Source organism: Rhinolophus sinicus, linkage group LG04 (genome assembly GCF_036562045.2).
Source record: "Rhinolophus sinicus isolate RSC01 linkage group LG04, ASM3656204v1, whole genome shotgun sequence".
NCBI classification, from domain to species: domain Eukaryota; kingdom Metazoa; phylum Chordata; class Mammalia; order Chiroptera; family Rhinolophidae; genus Rhinolophus; species Rhinolophus sinicus.
In genome coordinates, this window is record NC_133754.1 from 100,762,816 (window position 1) to 100,781,302 (window position 18,487).

An 18,487-nucleotide genomic window follows, 5' to 3' on the forward strand; every position below is an offset into this window, starting at 1 on the left:
TCTGTGAAACCGGGCTGGGACTCCATTGTCTTCTGGACTCTCTATTTATACCAATACTCAAGAGGCTTTAAGGTTAACCTTGCAAAAATAACAAGAGGATTAATTAAAAATGACTGAGTCCAGAAAAGGCATAGAAATGAATCTGTCTTTTAAAACTTCATTTAAAATCACAAATATAAAAGTAATACATCCTCATTAGAAAAATATGAAGAGATATAAAGCCACAAAAACAAATTCCACCCATAACCCTAACCCCTACCCCTACCTGCTCCCCATTAGTCTTGTTTTCTTCATTCATCTTAAATATGTGGACTCATACTATGTATAAAATTTGGAATCTTGCCTTTGATTTTTACGATCATAGACACTTTGCTAACATCATAACTCCTTGTAAATATCATAGTGAGTGGCTGCATATTTTTCTATCATAAGGCTGTGCCATTGGATATATATGGATTATATATATATATATGCGTTGAACATTTCTACCTGAGCCAGAACAGTTACTGAATATGACTTTCCTACCCTCTCTCTTGCCAAACTCAGTATCTTGAGAAGATCTTAAAGAACAATTGCCCAAGGTCCATCAGGAAGAAAAATAACAGGTCCATAAATTGCACAATTAACTCTTAGATAAAAGTGAATATATTTTAAATGTTTATTTACTTTTTTACATTTTGACCTTTAAAGCTCAACCTAGCATGCTTTACACCCCAGGCCTTTGTGCTGTTGACAGCTGGCAAAGAACAAATATATTTATATAAGTGGTGACTAAAGCACCCACTTCCAAAATTCCTTCATGCCACCTGCCAGTCTTTTCAGTTGAAGTATATTAAACTTTAGTTAGGTTTTTTTACTGGGTGGGGACATTTCCCAATACCCTTGAAGTAGTTGGATTTGCCCTGGCATATTGCATAACTAGGGGCTTGGAACGCTGATGAAAGTTACGTTAATATCACGCACCGTATGTGAAGAGAACAACATTTCTCTTGTGTTTTGATGGGCAACAGTTTTGAGGAGCCAACAGGGAAAAAAAAAATGTCATTGTTTGCCTGGCTGATTTTAAAGTCTCGTTTTCATGGAATGGAATTCATTTAAATTTCATTATAAGGCCGTTTTTAGTTATTACATTCTAGTGATGGAGGAGTTTGTAATGTATTCATAGAAATAATTAAATGCTGATAATAGCTCTCTTGTTCACAGTTTCTGAAAACAGCCTTCTTTTAAACTAGAAAAGCTCGGAAACCTTCTATTATCTTTGACTGATCCCCTGAAATGCCCTTGTGCTCAATTTTAAGTAAAGCACATTTAGGATTTAGAGAACCCCAAAGGGAAGTTCAAAGAGGCTGACTGAGTTGAGCCGTCACAATTAGAAGTTTTCTCCTGAAAAGCCATTACCTCGAAGAACATTCAGCTACAAATCTCAAGAAAAATTTGGGCAGAGCATTTAGGTGGGATCAATTCTCTGTCCTTCCCCCCCCCCCCCCCCCAGCCAATTCCTACACTGCTTGGCACAGTCCCAGAAAGGAACCCTTAAAGCATGCAGGGTGTAGGCCACCAACACATCAGTCTTCATCCCGGGGGAGGTGACTTTAAGTGTATCCACTCTTGGTTGCAGGAAATAGAATTCTTTTTCTGCAAACCTGCCCCACTCCCACCATCAGATTTCCTCTGATTTGTAGAAACTGTATCAGCATTTTGTGAAGGTGAAAGAGCTCTGAAACAAAGGACTACGTTTGCTTGGAAAGTCTGGCAGGGACAAAGCAAGATTCTTTTTCTCCCTGGAGGATTGGATGGCAGCCACACCAGACGGAAGCATGTGAGTGAGGGGCACCAAGGAGAAATGCAAAGGACATGGGTCAGCCTTTCTAATAGGAAGGAGGTCTTATTTTTAGTTTTCTATTCTCCAGGTTAGAAAAACATACTTCTCCAACTCATTTTGTCCTTTTCCATCTCCTGGTTTTGTTTCACAACATCGGCTTAGATATTTCCTCACTCTGCATACATATCTCTTTGTGCTGGAGTCTACCACTCTGTGAACAAAATCAGCTGTGGAATATCGGGTTTTAGTTCATTTGTTTTTGTAGGATGTAATCTTGCAAAGAGCCTGGTAAATTTAAAAAGAAAACCAAAGGTATTCAAACTTCAGCAGTGCTAGGATCTTGCACTTACTCCTCTGGGGCTCAGTCCCTTCAGCCCAGCCCTCTCCCCAGCCCACCCCCACACCTTCCATTCCATTCCATTTACACCAAATTACTCATTATACATTAGTTGTCAACCCTGCCCAAACCAAAACGTGATGGAACAATCTGGTCTTGATTCTTTTATTCTTTCAATTAAAAGTAAGCCAAAAGACGGACCCCCAGAGTAGCAAATAAAGAAGGGTTACCTGTTCTAAGCAAATGTGAGGGATTAAATTCCAGATTTGCAAAACCCATGCATTAGGAAGTGATTATTGGCTTTGTGAAAGAATCCTTCACTTTGCAAAGGAGCAACTAGAGGATTTGTTTGAAAGCTCTATTGCATTTAAAATAATTTGGTTTACTTATAGTATTTAATTTATTCCAAGAGCCAGTGCTCTCCTGTATGTGGCCAAAGATGTTAATCACTCACTAAAGGCAGTCTGAAAGATAACACCTGTTAAAACTATTACAGGAATCAGCAGACTCCGCCGCAGTTTCCCTAAAAATGAATGACACACAGACATCCACTACACGCGCACTAAAACATCCCCACTTTGGAGAAGCAGAATAGGTTTTGTCAGTCAAGGAAGACCTGTTTGACTGTTTGACGTGCTGAGATAATTACAAATTGCAAACCTGAGATCTTGATTGAGATAATATGGTTATTACAGTACACAAAGGAGAATTAGTTCTAATACAGAACCTTGAGATAAGAGTTTTAGGGAGGGTCCAGTATAATTAAAACTGAACATGTTCCCATTGTGCATGTTAAGCTCATCTAAGTGGAAAAACATGGGCTGAGTTAATGAAAAATTTGGAATGCTCAATAAATCTGTATTACTGCAGATTATAGCTTAATTATACAGTTTTGTTAAAAATAATAAATTAACATTTATTGAGCACCGAACACCATGGTCAGCTAGTGTGCTGGATGTTTTTTCTCTATCTCATTTAACACAAAGTCATAAATCGACGAACTCAACAATTTAAACCATGTTCAAAGGGGACCTTTATTTAAATCTAGAATTAGAAACAAAATCTGACTTTAGACTGGATTTGTCTTCCTAATAGCAAGAACTTTACATTTGCAAAGGGACAAATTATGTTGAAGTCATGGGCAATTAAATATTGACTCTAGTGTATCTAAATTATTGCTCATTTTACAAAAAGATTAGACATTATATATGCATAATATGGCTTAGTAGTAAGATTAAAACCTCATTTCATTTTCACTGATTTCTCTCTAACAGCTTCTTAGTGGAAGTGTTTCTCATTCCTGCCTCTCCTTGCATCTCAAAGGGTTTTACTGAAGAAGAAAACCCACAACCCCTTGCTGGTGGGTCCAGAAGAAAGGGTCCTTTCCCAGAGTAGCTTTTCCACTCGCAGAGAAGGGGCCCACATAAGCGTCCTTTTCTTTTCAACCAGTGCTGGATGCCTCAAAACTGAAAATTCACAAAGACCTTAATGAGATCAAGTTCTGGTCAAAACAACTGCCTTCAGCAGTTCTGAGAACACTCTCCATGGAGCTGGCGAGGCTCACCTTGCCCTGACTGGACCTTTTCAGTTCTTAGGCCTCTACACCCACCTAGTTCCTTAGTCTCCTGAACTCTATTTTTAGGCATGTGCATTATTATTTCAAGGACTGACTTATAGCATGACATCATTGTTAGTTATCCTCAACTGGCATTGTTTTCTCATTGTTTCATCCATTCCATCTTGCCTCCCACAAGATTACCAGTTAATTGCTGCAGTCATGTCACCTGACAACTTACACTCCCCCACATGGCTGGTTGAGAAGTGTGCTTCCACCTGTAAACTCTGTCTGGGCCTTTGATCTCTAGCTTGGTGAGCTTGGGTAAGGGCCTAAAAGGATAGCAACAATTATAACAGAAAATAAGGGGGCAGGGGTGGGGGGTGGGGAAGTAACTGAAGATTTTTTTTAAAAATTATGGGTAACAGGATATTTTGATTGTTTTTTTTTTTTTTTTTTTTTAACTCATTTCCTGCCAGGTCTCCATTGTTGTGAACAGTAGTGGGATGAAAGAGAGGGGGAGGAGGAAGAGGATGGTAAGATAAGAGGCACTGAAAGGAAAGATAAGAGGCTACCATGAGGTTACTTGCTTCCCTGCTTCCCAAGGCCAGCCTTGCATTTCAAGGCACTGCTATCTCCAAGGAAGTTGGTTTACAATTACACTTCGGTCATAAGCTGTTACTTCAGGGTCCAGGACACAGGCTCAGATTACCGTATTTCTTACTGGAAGTGACACCCATGGAAGCTAAGAAAAAGTGGGTGTTCAGTGACTCAGGTGGTCTCCTATATTTCCTCGTTATGTACTTCCCTGACTGTTAGCTAGCTCTGAGTTATAAGAAGTTAGAGAAAAGCCCATTGATATAAGCTACTGAAGTAACAACAAATCATTACTGCTTCATAAATAATTTGTAGCTCTGGCTTTGATGATTTGAAGAAGCAAAAAGCATGATATTGTATCAGTTGGTGGTAGCACCATAATTTCCAAATGAAAGGGTGTTGGGGTGGCGATTTTTTTCGAAGGCCTGGAGCCAGGAGACTTGTCCAGTAATGGTGTTTCCGTACGGTGCACATTGTTTTAATTTAGAGCGTGTGCTTACTTGCGTGGTTGAGGGCTAATTGGTGGAGACTATGAGGGGAGCCTAAGACTTTTCAACACACTGTTCTGTTGGACATAGGGGTCTTTTTCAAACATTGTTTTCCATGATAGGAAAATCCAAAGAATATCATTTCTGGAGAGAGACTTGACATTTTTAAACTGTTAACTTCCATACTTTTTCTCACCAGGGCTGCATGTATCTTATTTTGAACACCACTGATAGGGTTTTACACAAGTAAGCAATACAAGGAGAAAGTTGAGTTAAGTATCAGGGAATCCTAATGGAATCTGACACGCTATGGATATAAACTTGGCGCTGCCTGACAGTTTGCAGAACTATATTTCTATATCAAATGTCAAAAAGCCTGCCTGCCTGCCTGCCTGCCATCATTACCTGCTAGAGTACCTATGTTAGTCATTCCTTGGGTCTAGTCACCCAAGCCCCTGTTAGAATAAAAACACTCATTATATCCCATTAATAACTTACATACATTTCACTATTACCTAGTCAGTCAACCTATCAGATCCCAAGGGGATGGGATGTAAATCTGGACAGAAGAGTGATTAGAAAAATTGCAGAGCATGCATACGTTAGTGGAGAGCATTAGCGCAGACAGAGGGTATCAGAGGACATAAACGAGAGCCCAGGAGTTGAAAAACCAATTCACCTACTCACCATTTGACTACGGCCAGCTCTATATTTATAGCATATAGTTAAGATTAAATTTGGCTATGAGTAACATGTAACAGTGACTTAAGCAAGAAAGATTATTTTTCTCTTATGTTCTGTAAGTCTGGAGACAGTTACTTCATAACTAGATCTTCCTAGATAGTGTCAGAAGAATCCAAACTCCTTTTTCGTTTGTTTGTTTGTTTGGTTGTTTTTACAGCTATAGTTTCCATTCTCCCGGTTATCTCATGGCTCAAGATTGCTGCTGGAGCTCCAGCCATTGCACCTACATTTTCACCAGTAAAAAGGAGGAAGGAGAAAAGAAGGGCATGACCCTTCTCTTCCATTTTCACTTACACCTCTTTGGCTAGAACTTAGGCATGTGCTATTACATTTAACTGTAGGAGAAGTTAGAAAGTGTTGTCTTTATATCTACTATGAAAATTATGGGTTTTATTACTATGGGGGAAAGGGGACAAAGGACACTGGGAGACAAGGGTCTCTGCCACTGGATTACAGCTCCCATCAATGATGGTCCCACTGCTGGGGTTCAGTCACACCTCAGAATTTCTACTGATTTTGTAGGTGGTGCTGGTCAGAAGTCTACGACTTGGGTCAGTGAGGTGGGAGACTGGAGAGCCCATGAGTGACCAGCAGAGCTGGCAGGGGAGCCACAGCACAGCTGGACACGGTCACCAGTCAGTCAGTGGCCTGCCGATGTGGCACTCTGTGGGGAAGGAGAGGGCCCGGTCACCGGGGAGCCTGAAAAAGAAGAAACAACACCACAGCTGCCTCTTAACATTCAACTAGTCTTTTCCACGAGCACAGGGAGCGTATGGAAACTCTCACAAACATTTGGAGACAGAGAAGGGGGCTTGCTTTGGACAGGGATCCAACGTTAACCATTGGGGCGAAAGCAAATGAAACATTGGCTACAAACAGTTAAAACCTTCACTAAATGCCAAATTTAAAGAGAAGTTCTCTCTGCATTTAGGGTGTGATTTGGGCAGAACTTAGCGGAGCACTTCACTTGACATGAGAAAATGGGTCTCTTCTCTGCGTGGGAAACCTGGTAGTTTAATTATCCCAGTCGAATGTCAGCAGCACGTGAAGTCTGAGCTGGTCCTTTTTAAACTGTCAGATATTAACATCAAAGCGGCCATGTACTGTGTCACTGTGAGTATTACACATGCCAGTGTGTTCCGCTCTGTTCCATTCCTTCCTCTTATGCATAAAAAGTAAAGATACGGAGTTACTTCAAAGTATGGTCTAAAAAATTGGGGTTCTCATGGTAACATTATTTCCCCATTCTCCATGTCTAAGATTTTTCAATTAGCAGTAATTGGAAATTTAAAATTCCATTGTCAATATGACCAATTTAATGTTTTGTTGTTTATAAAAATTTCGATGTTCTAATTTTATGTTATTGTTTTGTTGTTATTGCCTCTGCAAAGGTTTTGTCTTAATGTATAAGGCACGTTTTAATAGTCGTGTCTCCTGACATCCATTTTAATTCTATATTACAATAACAAGTAAGCATGCAAAAGGTGAGCACTTTGTAATATACACAATTGAAAGACCGTTGGTGATGTGAGTATCATTAAAGCTTAATGGCTTTTGTTTCCGTCACCAGAGGGCATGGATTCTGACCTTGAATCTGTAGGCAGCGTTTGTAGAGTAGGACAGTGTCTTAGGCACAGTGTGTGGCAGGTGACAGAGGTGGTCAGTGGCACCCTACCATCCCAGACTTGCTCTTTTGAATCAGAAGCCTGATGGGAGAAATAGGAAAGGTGCAGCCACGGGACTAAATTCTCCCCAGTGAGGTTAAGAGGAAGGCTCCTAAAAGCGTGAAGGGATGCCCTTCTTTTGTTTCCCTCCTTTTAAAAAAAAAAAATTTTTTTTAACTTTTTTTAAATTGGGGAACCGTGTGTTTCTCCAGGGCCCATCAGCTCCAAGTCGTTGTCCTTCAGTCTAGTTGTGGAGGGCGCAGCTCAGCTCCAAGTCCAGTCGCCGTTTTCAAACTTAGTTGCAGGGGGCACAGCCCACCATCCCGTGTGGGAATTGAACCTGCAACCTTATTGTTGAGAGCTCACGCTCTAACCTACTGAGCCATCCGGACGCCCCTCCGGAAGCTCAGCAGCAGCTCGTTGTCTTCAATCTAGTGCAGCCAACCATGCCATGTGTGAATTGAGCAACCTTGTTGTTAAGAGCTCACGCTCTAACCAACTGAACCATTGGCCGCCCCTTGTTTCCCTTCTTTCTGCCACCTAGAATGCAGCTTTTAGATCATGAAGCGATGGGGTAAGTTTGGTGAAACCAGAGGAAGAGTGGAGGCTGGCTTCCAGAGGAGCGCCATGTTAGTCCTGGAGGCCAACTCTGGTTTTTCACCTGAAAGAGAAATTAAGTTCCATCTTGTGTAAGCCACTATGATTTAGAGTTTTCTCAGTTAGGCACCCAAGATGAAATCTGACAGACTGGAATTCAGGAACTTGGGGAGGAGAATGCAGATCAGAGGTAGCAAGGCCAGAAATCTTCTATTCTAGACGTTGTGGGTCCCAATTGGGATTCCATAGTCACGTTTCCAGCTTCTAGATCAAGGGCCATTACTCAATGTTGTGTCCTCTGCAAGGACAACAATGATTGCATAGGCACAGAAAAATAGCTGTGTAATGAATAAATAAACAAATGAGTGAGTAAAATGAAGTTTTCTTCAGGGCAAGGATGTGGAAAGGATGATTTTTGCTCATTAAGCAAAAATTGTGGGAGAAAACTTGCTTTGGGTGCTTAATTTTTTTTTAAATTCATGATGGATGAACATGCATTGGAGTGATTGTAATGCTGAAATGTTCTTAAAACTATTCTTTAAATTGAATATCTATAATTAACTCATCTACGTGCTGAACACTTAGTGGGCCCAGCACTATGCTGGCTAATATTTAAACACGGTTTCTCCCTTGTGAACTATGATATAGGATGAGGCACTCTTGTTCCTCATTCTTTTTCTCTCTCACCTATAGGGTTGTTTTCAGGGGGGGGGCGGGGGGGCTTGTCAAGCGAGATTATTGACAATTGCCCGTATTCCCCTACAGGTCTGTCTCTCTCTCCTGCTCACAAATGTAGTCCATGTACCTTGTCCCAGTATGGAGAGTAAAGAAGATATTTGTGAAACCCAAAGGAATACATCTCTAATGGCGGAATGGCAGGCACCTTGCCAAGTAAAGAGATAAGCAGGCAGCAAACTCATGTAGTCTGGCTGTGCCCAAATACACTGGAATGAAGGTATTATTCTACTGTTTCTAGCATCAGCACTTCCAAGCTGCTCTGAGTTCCTCAACCTAAATCTTCTTCACTGATGACCCCACTATCTGTTATCTGTGCCCTATGGGAAGGCAAGCTAGTGGCACCGTGGAGTCGCCTGAAGGAACTCTGAGCCACTCCTGGACTATCTCAAGAGAAGGGTAACACAATTGTCTTGGACTTCAGTGATTTCAGTCTCATGTTACTTGATTTGGGGGAATTGGGGGAAGATACTAAAGTTAAGTTGGTCAGCCCCTTGGGGCTAGGAGGGGAGGAGGAAAGTCTCTAAATCACTGTTCAGTAGAACTTCCTGCAATGAAGGAAATGTGGCCATTGAGCACTTGACATGTGGCTAGTGGGACTGAGGAACTGGCTTTTTACATTTTGTTTACTTTTAAATCTTTCGTATAGCCCCACGTGGCTAGTGGCTGTCACATTGGATTCCACAGCTCCAGAATTTTTTATTCCTAGTTATCACCAGTGTGTCTGGAGAAACAAGGCTTAAAATCATATCCAAAGGGGGATGCTGAGATCAGCTGGGAAAATGCCAAAATGGGTGTCACGCACAAGAGGTGATGGCAAGAAACCAAAGCTGAGTGCAGACAACCAACTGGGGCCAGGGAGCTACGAGGCCAAAGGAAAGACTGGCGCTAGAGTCCCCGATGGACACGCTGGCAGTCTCCCCTAGACAGGCTGGGGGTCCTTTGCCTACAGCTGCATTTAGAAGAGCTCCCAGCTTGTATTTAACTGCCTCAGAGTTTTTAGGAGGTCCAGGTCGGATGTCCAGAGCAAAGTGAAGTCGTTTGGCAATAGAGATTTTTTTGCTGATATTTAAATACTAAAATAGATTAAAAAAAAAAAAAAGATTTCTGGCTAATATGTTTTTTGGGGGTTTTCCATGGTGTCTTTTTTCCCCTGACATGAGGAATTTTATTTTGCCTCCAATCAACAAAGCACCAAAAAAGAAAACTTGGGATTAAATCAAAGATATATTTTTGGTTCAAAGTACTTGTTTGTCATTTCATCTAAGTACTTATGAATTAATGTTCCTGTCTTTAAAATAACAAAGTATGTGAAACTCTATTTTTAAAAATTCATCAGAAAATCCACCTGACTGTGACTGGCATTTTCTGTTGCCCTGGAGACAGGCTCAAGACTCTGCCCCCATTGTTTCAACTTAATGGGACAGTACAATAGCCCAGTGTTTCGGGGATCCCGCTGTCTCATGTGTCTTTAAATTTATCACTATAGATACTGGGTACAATTAACAAAGACCTTGGAAGGAGGAATCCCAAGAGCATTTGACATCATTGAATCATGTGTTTCTAGTTTTCCTCAATGTGAGGCTTTCTTTTGAAATTGTAGAAAAAAAAAGTCAGGAGAAACTTAATCACACAGGGAGATGGTCTTCAAAAATCCTAATAGTGAAAGGACTCTACTTGAAGAGTTCTGAGTTCTCAGCCAAGGCTCAGAACAGCTAGAAAACTGGGCTCAGGACTTGAAGGGAAAGAGAAAACATCTCTGCTTCTTCAATCTTACACTTTTTAGATCAGAAGTGATTTTGATCCTTCCCAGAAAGGCTCAGATTTGTGCCTATTGGCCAAGATGATGTGTGTCAGGAGAGTGAAGTCTTTGGTCAGGAAATTGTGTCTCTGGGGGTGGGGTGGAGGCTGGAGAGCCAATCCTGTGTATGTACACAGTGTGATTGGCAGAGAAGTCAACCTATCCAGGTGTGGCAGAGAAGAACAAGCTTTCAGGAAATCTCTGATTTGCTAGCTCCTTTCCTGGGCCTTGTTCTATAGATTACATGGATAATGGATGAATGGAAAGGATAAGAGAGAGGACGGATTGGTTGATACTGGAAAGGGCTAAGCATCACTTTGCTAACCCCCAGCCTTCCTGACGTACTCAGCAGTGTCTGGGACTGAGGCAGGAGCGTCTTTGTTAGAGCTCGGTAAAAGGCATTGTCCTAATCTATGCAGACATTGACTAGGTCAGAGTTGAGAACAAGGTACATTTAGGAGCAGGTATGGCCAGGGTGTGTGTGGGCGGGGGCACGGGTCACTGCAGTCAGCGATAAATAAAAGGATTTTGGCGGTCAGAGCACAATAAAAAGTAGCTGTGGTACAGAAGTTTGTCACCCACAGCGGGGCCGGTGGGCAATCAGCATCAATGTCATCTGAGAGCTTCTTAAAAAAATGCAGAACCTCGGGCCATATCCTAGATCTATGGGATCAGAACCTGCAAAATCCCCAGTGTAGAGGGAAAGGTGGTGTAGGACCTGCACCCAAATTCTGCTCTCACCAGACACTGGTTGTGGCAGAGGCACACCCTGGGGTGAAGAGCCAGGGCTCTGCGGCCAGACTGCCTGGTTGACACAATAGACATTGATGTCCCACGACTACTGACATGCATGGGTTTTCTCTGTGCCTCAGCTTCCCCATGCGTGAACTGGGGCAGTAATATCACTGGGCTATTATGAGGATGAAATCACAAATCCAAGCAAAGCACTTATCTGGAAGGTAGGATGTGCTCAATAAATGCTAGATCCTAGGAACTTTTTCTTTAGATGGTGTGATGTTTGACAAGTCTCTTAACTACTCTGGACCCCTGGTTCTACACTGAGGTGTGAGGACGATGATAACAAGTCACTGGGCGGTGGTGAGGGTTAACAGGTACCTGTTCTGTGGTCTGTAAACAGCTGTCCTCTGCAGATGTCAGGATGCTGTTGTCAACAGCCTGTCAGAGGAAGAAGGACAGGTACGAAGGGGGGCTTCCAGCCAGTCCTGGAAAGAAGGGGCAGGGGACCACCAAGGTTTTTCTGAAGCCCAGTGAGAACCAGACCACCCTCAAATGTGTGATAAGGTGAAAGGTCAGTGGGTTCATGTCATCCTGTCCTTTGTCTAATTCTTTCCACCTCCACCTCTACTGGGTCAGACCACCCATGAAGTGACATTGGCTCAGAGCTGGTGGGTAAATGACATCTTTGTTTGATTCTGGCTGATATGAAGCAAGGAAGGGGGTGGGGGTAACCACCCTGGGGCTCTGTCCTAGAGCCCCCCACCCCAACTTCCTTTTAGCTTTTTATCTGAGACAATCCTTGAGCAAGCTGACAACTCAGACTTCTCATTCCTCTCCTCTGACACCTTCAGTCCCTTTTGTGATCTTGGCTTTCCTCTGACGGTGCAACCAAGCATATCTGGGATACACTGCATTATTTGCAGGACCAAGAGACAAATAAAATGTTTTGCACTCACTTCCTGTAGCTTTGTGACCAAGGGGCCGAAAAGCTGACCTTGGACTTACTGCCCCACTGGGAGAATGAAACTTTCTGCAGCCAACCCCACATTTTTTCCTCCACTAGGGCTCTACAGACAGAAGCACTGTGAGTCTCAGCCCCCAGGGCCTTGGGACGCTGTCGGGGCTAACATGTCGTGGTCATGAATGGGGTCCCTAGAGCCTCCAGAAAGGCCAGAGAATATGTCCCCATTTGGAAGGAAAGAAACCATGCTGATTCCCACTCCTCTAATGGCTTTATTCCCAGTGCTCAGCCCCACGCATTTCCACTGTCCTCCTGTGCTGAGGGCTACCCGTAGCATCTTTTCCTTAGTCTCCCTGCCCCTTCAAGACGGCCTCGGTAGGCATTTCATGTCCCCTGAAGCCACAGCTGCAAAAGCTACAACCCAGGTCAACACTGGAGAAGCATAAGCTCGGGCAAGCAAGTCTGATTTTCTATTTAATGATCTGTTGCCCAGTCTGGGACCATCTATAAAACTTTGACAGCAGAATGCCCCTCCCAGAGACAGAGTGACGTTGGAGTTTAACCAGAGCAGAGATGCCATCCTGATGCCCTTCAGTCTTCTGATCTCCTGAAGGAAACCCCCATGTTTGCCCTGCCTGGCTCTCCCGTAAAGGACTCTTTCTTTCTCAGGGACAAGGTCAGTTACTGTTCAGAATAATGCATATTTGTGGTGCCCCAAGGTATTAAATAATAATGCCTGCTTCTCCTGATGTTCTCGGGAAGACAGAGTTCTGAGGACTGATTCAATGATTTACTCCTCAGCGTGGGGAGGACTGGACGGCGTGCCATGGATGGGAAACAGCACCCGCGGGGCTCTGCGACTGGGGGTCGGTGGTCTCCTCCCTGCCGGGCACTGCAGAGCCTCTTACTTTGTATCAAACAAATGGCAATGTTACATAGGAAGGTTGTTCTGCAGCAGGGCGTCCGTGTGTGTGTGAAGGCCTGTCTGTCTCCAGCATCTTCTCAGAGGATTCTGTGTCAGGGGGCGAGTTCTCAGAAGGAAGGAGGGTACCTGTGACTTTGTGCCCAAGTTGATGACCCAGAGCAGCTGATTGGCCCCCATTTCAGGATCCTTTGAGGGGTGTCGGTGACTTTGGCCAGTGCCAGGGGCCCCGCGGTCCTGACCAGAGTGAAGCTGGAGGCCGAGGCCCCTTCCCCATGGAGCAGCTCAGGCTGCTCTGAGACAGTTTTGTCCTTCAAAACAAAAGTGTCCCTTGATTTAAAAGAAAATGCTGGTCCCAACTTCTTCCTTTACTCTTTGTGGGTAACAAGCCTCCCATTCACTCTGCAGAGGGTCTCTTTCTCTTAGGCCTCAGAGAAGGCCCCATTGTTGGGAGGCTGGGAAATGGAAATGTGGGGCCGTGAGGCCCCATGCTGTGAGCTCCTATGGCACTTAAATGCTTGGAAACAAGTCCCCCTCTCCTCGCAAACAGAGCACTCAGGTTAGAGATTCCAAAACTTTCCCTTTTGTGATGTCAACTCTTTTGATCTACCAACTGTGTCATTAGTTTTTTCTCAGACCAGGTAAAAAAAATGACAGCAGTGAAAACAAGGCCTGGTTTCCCTTATTTACGATACACCCTGTCACCCTGACATAAACAAGTAAGTCTTCAAACCTCCAAGACGTAATTATATAAAGAATAGAAAGATCATTTGAAAATAGGAAAGAAGGTGTTATTTGGACAAGAGTCAAACTTCAGCTGGTTCTTTTTTGCTGGGGGAACAAAAAGGCTCTGGGTTAAGGTCTCCTTAAGTGACTATAGCAGACAACCAGGAATACTGATGCACACAAAAAGAAACCAATTTTCAAAAGGAACGAAAACACTAACTTTGAACTATACTCTCCCAGTCCTCTTCTTTCAACTATCATGTCTCTGTAGGTGACTCTAATACCTGTGTCTAGATACTTCTCACCAGAGCTCCAGATTTAGCTAGCCAGTGGCCTGCTAGATTTGTCCACCTGGATATATCTTGCTGTCCCCCAAACCATAGTGTCTGAGACTGGACTCCACCCACCCGTTCAGAATGGCACTTCCTTTGACTTCCCAATTTCTACTGATGGCATCAACTATCATGCTAAATATCATCAATTCTATCTTGTTAGTGATTCCAGAATCTTCCTCCTCGCGTGTGTTCCCACTACTACCATTGTAGTGAAACATCTCATTACTGCTTCCTTTGACAATTGCAACAGGCTCCTAACTTGTCTTCTGCACATCTGGCCTTTTCCCACTCCAATATTTCTACATAAATCACACTGACTTAATTTTCCTGAAGCAAAGCTACCTTCATCTCATTCCTGTAGTGGATATTTCTCATTAGTAACCATCCAATACCATTCAACGTCCATATTTTGGGTCAATGCCTTCCTAAAGTAGAACCCTTCTCTCCCAGACTCCCTTGCAGCTAAAGCTCAAGTTTATGATTTCAGTTCCATGAATCACAGGTACCTCAGGTTCCTGCAAGAGAAGTGGAACCAAAAGTGAGTGACCTTTGGAGGTAGCTACCTAGAGGATCCATTCTTCTGTTAAATGCAGTGTGGGAGGTTTATGGAGGCTTAGGAGTGTTGGTGGTATGTGTTTTCCTGTTATCTAGGTTTAGAGCCTGACTATTTGGTTCACCTGAAGGTTCTGTAAGTTACCTAATATTGTTTAATAAATTCTCCTTCAACTTAGACTAGGCAGACTGGATTCTGTTGTTGGCAACTAATAAACAAAAAATGCAAAAATAACTGTTGAATGACTCCTCCATGCCTAGGAAAATAAATACATGCTGCCCAGTCTGGCATCCAAATTTCTTTACAATAAGATCTCAACCCGACAGATCTTTTGAGACCATCAGAGTTGTGCGTCTCTATTTTCCTGCTTCCCTTAGCTTTGCTCTATGCATTTCCTCTGACTTTATGATTTCCCCCCACCCACCCTTAATCTTAGTTTTCCTGCATTAGCTTCTACTTGGGTTTATCAGCTTATTTTCTAAAATAGCCACCAGGAACAAACTTTGTATTATGATGAGGACATTTAAAAATTCAGTCTGTGGCTCTCTCCTCTTTGATTTTTAGGCATTGAGATCAACAGCTCCTAAAGGCCAAAAACATGCTAATATGTCCTATATAAAACCCATTAAATCTTGCTGGAAAGAACTCTAAAACATTAAAGGGGAACTTTATTATCATCAAAAAGCATTTTTGATGCTGTATTTTTGCACACCTTTCATTTTCTTCTCACATCCTCCTATCTGTGACTTTGTCTATACAACATCAAACACATGAAGGAAAGTGAAAAATTCAAAGAAGTTTTTCATGTTATGCAGATAAAACATCTGGAAGACTTCATTTCTTCTTTTCTACCATGTGGTTGGTCTTGTATAGACATAGTCTGTGTCCCGTACCAAGGTGATAAGTACATTCTGGTGTCAGTCCATCCTTCAAGAATTTTTTAAAATCTTACATTTCTGAGAAGCTGTTTTTCACCCTTCAACGAACATTTGAGAATGCCCGTAGGAAGGGATGCAATATTCATTGCTGATCAGCCTCTTCCCAGTGTTGCTTTAATAATGTTGGAAGTCAGGAGTTGAAGAAAATGACGTTTAGATCAGAACGGGATGCCCCTGGCCTCGCTAAGCACTGTGAGTATGGAAGCCATTGTTCAAAACCAATCCTGGACCCTCTGCTTAATGCAGTTTGCATGAAGACTTGATAAGGCATCATTGTTCGTTGTCTGCTCAAATGGCCTCGTGCCGCCTGTGACCATGGCCTTAACCCTGGCTGAGGACATATCACTCACCTTGACTCTGAACCACACCATTCTTGGAAGTAGCAACTGCCTTGGTTTCCCAACTAATTGTAGCTGCACTGTCTCACGTCAGGTTGATTTTCAACACTCCGTATGAAAGCTATTCACAGTTTAATAGCTTCCCTGTTCTTGGCAAAGAAAAATTTTTTTCTAAGATCTACAGTTATAGCAATGCCAAGTTTGTTTAAACTCATTATCCTTGTTCTTCTCCCGTTCTCGCTCCCCATGTGTGCCATAAATGTCACTGTGAACTGTCAGCGTCAACAACACAGTTGAAAATCCAGGTGTATCAAAGGGCGTATGATGAAAATCAAGAACTTTCACACCATCACGTGACAGTTTTTTGGATCACATATTTAAAAGATTTTAACCATATCAGTCTTGTTCTATTAATGGCAAACACCACAAAATTCTCCTGCCAAAATTTTGTGTGTTAAGTGTTTATTGACTGAATTTTAAAGAGAAAATAAAACCCTTTGTTTTGTTTGTTTTACTTAAATTAATTCAAGTTTTCTTTGTTCTGCGCAGGTTATCTGCCATTACTATAAACAGATCATTGGCTATGTCTTCATGAAACTATTAGAAATTCCCGTGATAATTCACATTAAGGGGCAGTATTCTATACCCTTATATTATAATAATATATATTACACATATGAGATCCCATTTATATATTTAAATACTTATAAATTTAATATTATAAATTAAATTATATTAAATTAATACATTTAATTATAAATTATATATTTAAATAGAAAATCACTTAACGCTTACTCTCTAGTGTGGTGAATGTTTATCACTGAGCCCTATGGAACAATTACTTATTGGTCAGGAGGAAGTTAACATTTGCATTTATCCTGAACTTGGGTAATCATATGTCTCATGATCATCAATGAGCCAGACGTGATAACTTAGGGTCTGTTGGAGTCTACGACATTTAACAAAAGAAGCATTCACCATCTTTCAACACATTTCAGGAATGGTCAGTCTTGACCACATGTCCTGGACAACCATGGTGCTGGGGCAGAGTTAAGTTGCTACCTGGTTAATAATCTAACTCATACATACTTGAACAAAACTGGGAAATCTTGTCACCTAGTTGCCAGATGCTCCAGAGAAAATTGAGATGAAAACACTGAAGTTCATTTAATACTTTAGTAATTTGAGTTTTATATTTTACAAAGCTTTCCCAGATAGGGATCAAACATATACATATACATATATATATATATATATATATATATATATATATATATATATATAATTTTTTTTTCTGACTCCCAATTCAAAAATATATTAAAATAAAACTTCCTTCAACTTAAGGGAGTAGACTACTATTCAAGATGCCATCTCTTGAAGCCTTATGACAATTGGCAGTTACGAAGTTATTCTAAGCATAACAGTTTAATATTATAGATTCTGTTGGGCTGACCTCAGAGGTATCCCAAGTATTAAAAGACTGAGACATAACCTGGGGTGAACGTTATGTTTATAACCAGTAGCATCCTTGTCATGAAGCTGAACTATAGCAGAGATATACTGTTTGGACTGAGGGCCATGTGTAGGAAGGGAATATATTGATCACAGTTTGGTGGCAATTATAAACTACCTTTACGCTTGAACTCTTAGTGAAGTAAATGCATTTTCTCCTTTCTTCATCAGGCTATCATGAGCTTTCTAGTGCCTGGCAAATAAGAACAAAGACGATATAGTGAAAGTCACTGCATGGGGCCACCTCAAGGGATGACTGCAGTGCCCCACTGGGTACATCCAGGACGTTATGAAACATCAGTTACTCAGAAGAGAACCAGCTCTATAAAGTCAGCATCAAATGTCAACTTAGCCTTCAATGCATCCAAACTCTGGTTGTGTGCCATTTGGCCACCTCTTTTGGTAGTAAGTACATTGCAGATGTACGTTGAAAGCTCTTTAAATATAAACAGTATTCCAAATTATTTTGAATGTGTAAGATGTTCTCATTATGAAATTATGGCTTCAATCAGTGAACAGTGACTCTTGCATAATTTTAAGAGTTGAAAGTATTCAATAGCCAGAAACAGAAAATTGAGCCATTTTTCACCGTATCCCAAGCAAAGTTATACAAAACGTGTTAATTCCAGCATGCTTGTATAGATAGCATCAAATTTTAATCTGGTCCCCGAGAGCCTGTCTCAGGCAATGGCCCCATGTGGTCCAAGGAGGTCCCAGTGGTCCTGAGAAAGCCTTCCACCCTGGGTCATTCTTGGCCCACAGGCCCTTGGCCACTGATGTGATTCCAGAGACAGGTTTACTCCATGTATGTCACTGCTTCCTGGAGATGCCAGATATACTGCGGATACAGAATCATCCTCTCTGAGCACGTGCCATGACGATCAGGCCCGCTGGACAGACGGTGAAGCTACGGTATAAAGATCTTCCCTCATCCACTGCCATTTTCCTTCTCTTCAACGATGTTGATAGCTAAGCATTTCTTTGATAGATATGTTCTTGAAGAGTCATGTACATTAAATTTTGAGACATTGAATCATAGTTCCCCTGTCTAATCCTCCAGCAGCAGTTTTATAAATGTTCATTTCTGACTGCTTTTCAATAAGGCATGTCTCCCAACAGTGAAG

At 42.0% G+C, this 18,487-nt stretch overlaps 1 long non-coding RNA gene across 2 annotated transcripts; it reads left to right on the forward strand.

Moving 5' to 3' along the window:
- The first annotated feature begins 1,620 nt into the window (after positions 1-1,620).
- On the forward strand, positions 1,621-17,749 carry LOC141571314 (uncharacterized). Of its 2 annotated transcripts, XR_012496080.1 has the most exons (4): positions 1,621-1,819; positions 6,475-6,656; positions 8,570-8,759; positions 17,535-17,749. It is a non-coding gene; the product is annotated as an uncharacterized LOC141571314 (long non-coding RNA). The 2 variants fall into 2 exon arrangements; XR_012496079.1 differs by lacking the exon at positions 17,535-17,749 and having other exon boundaries at positions 8,570-10,983.
- Positions 17,750-18,487: the final 738 nt, after the last annotated feature.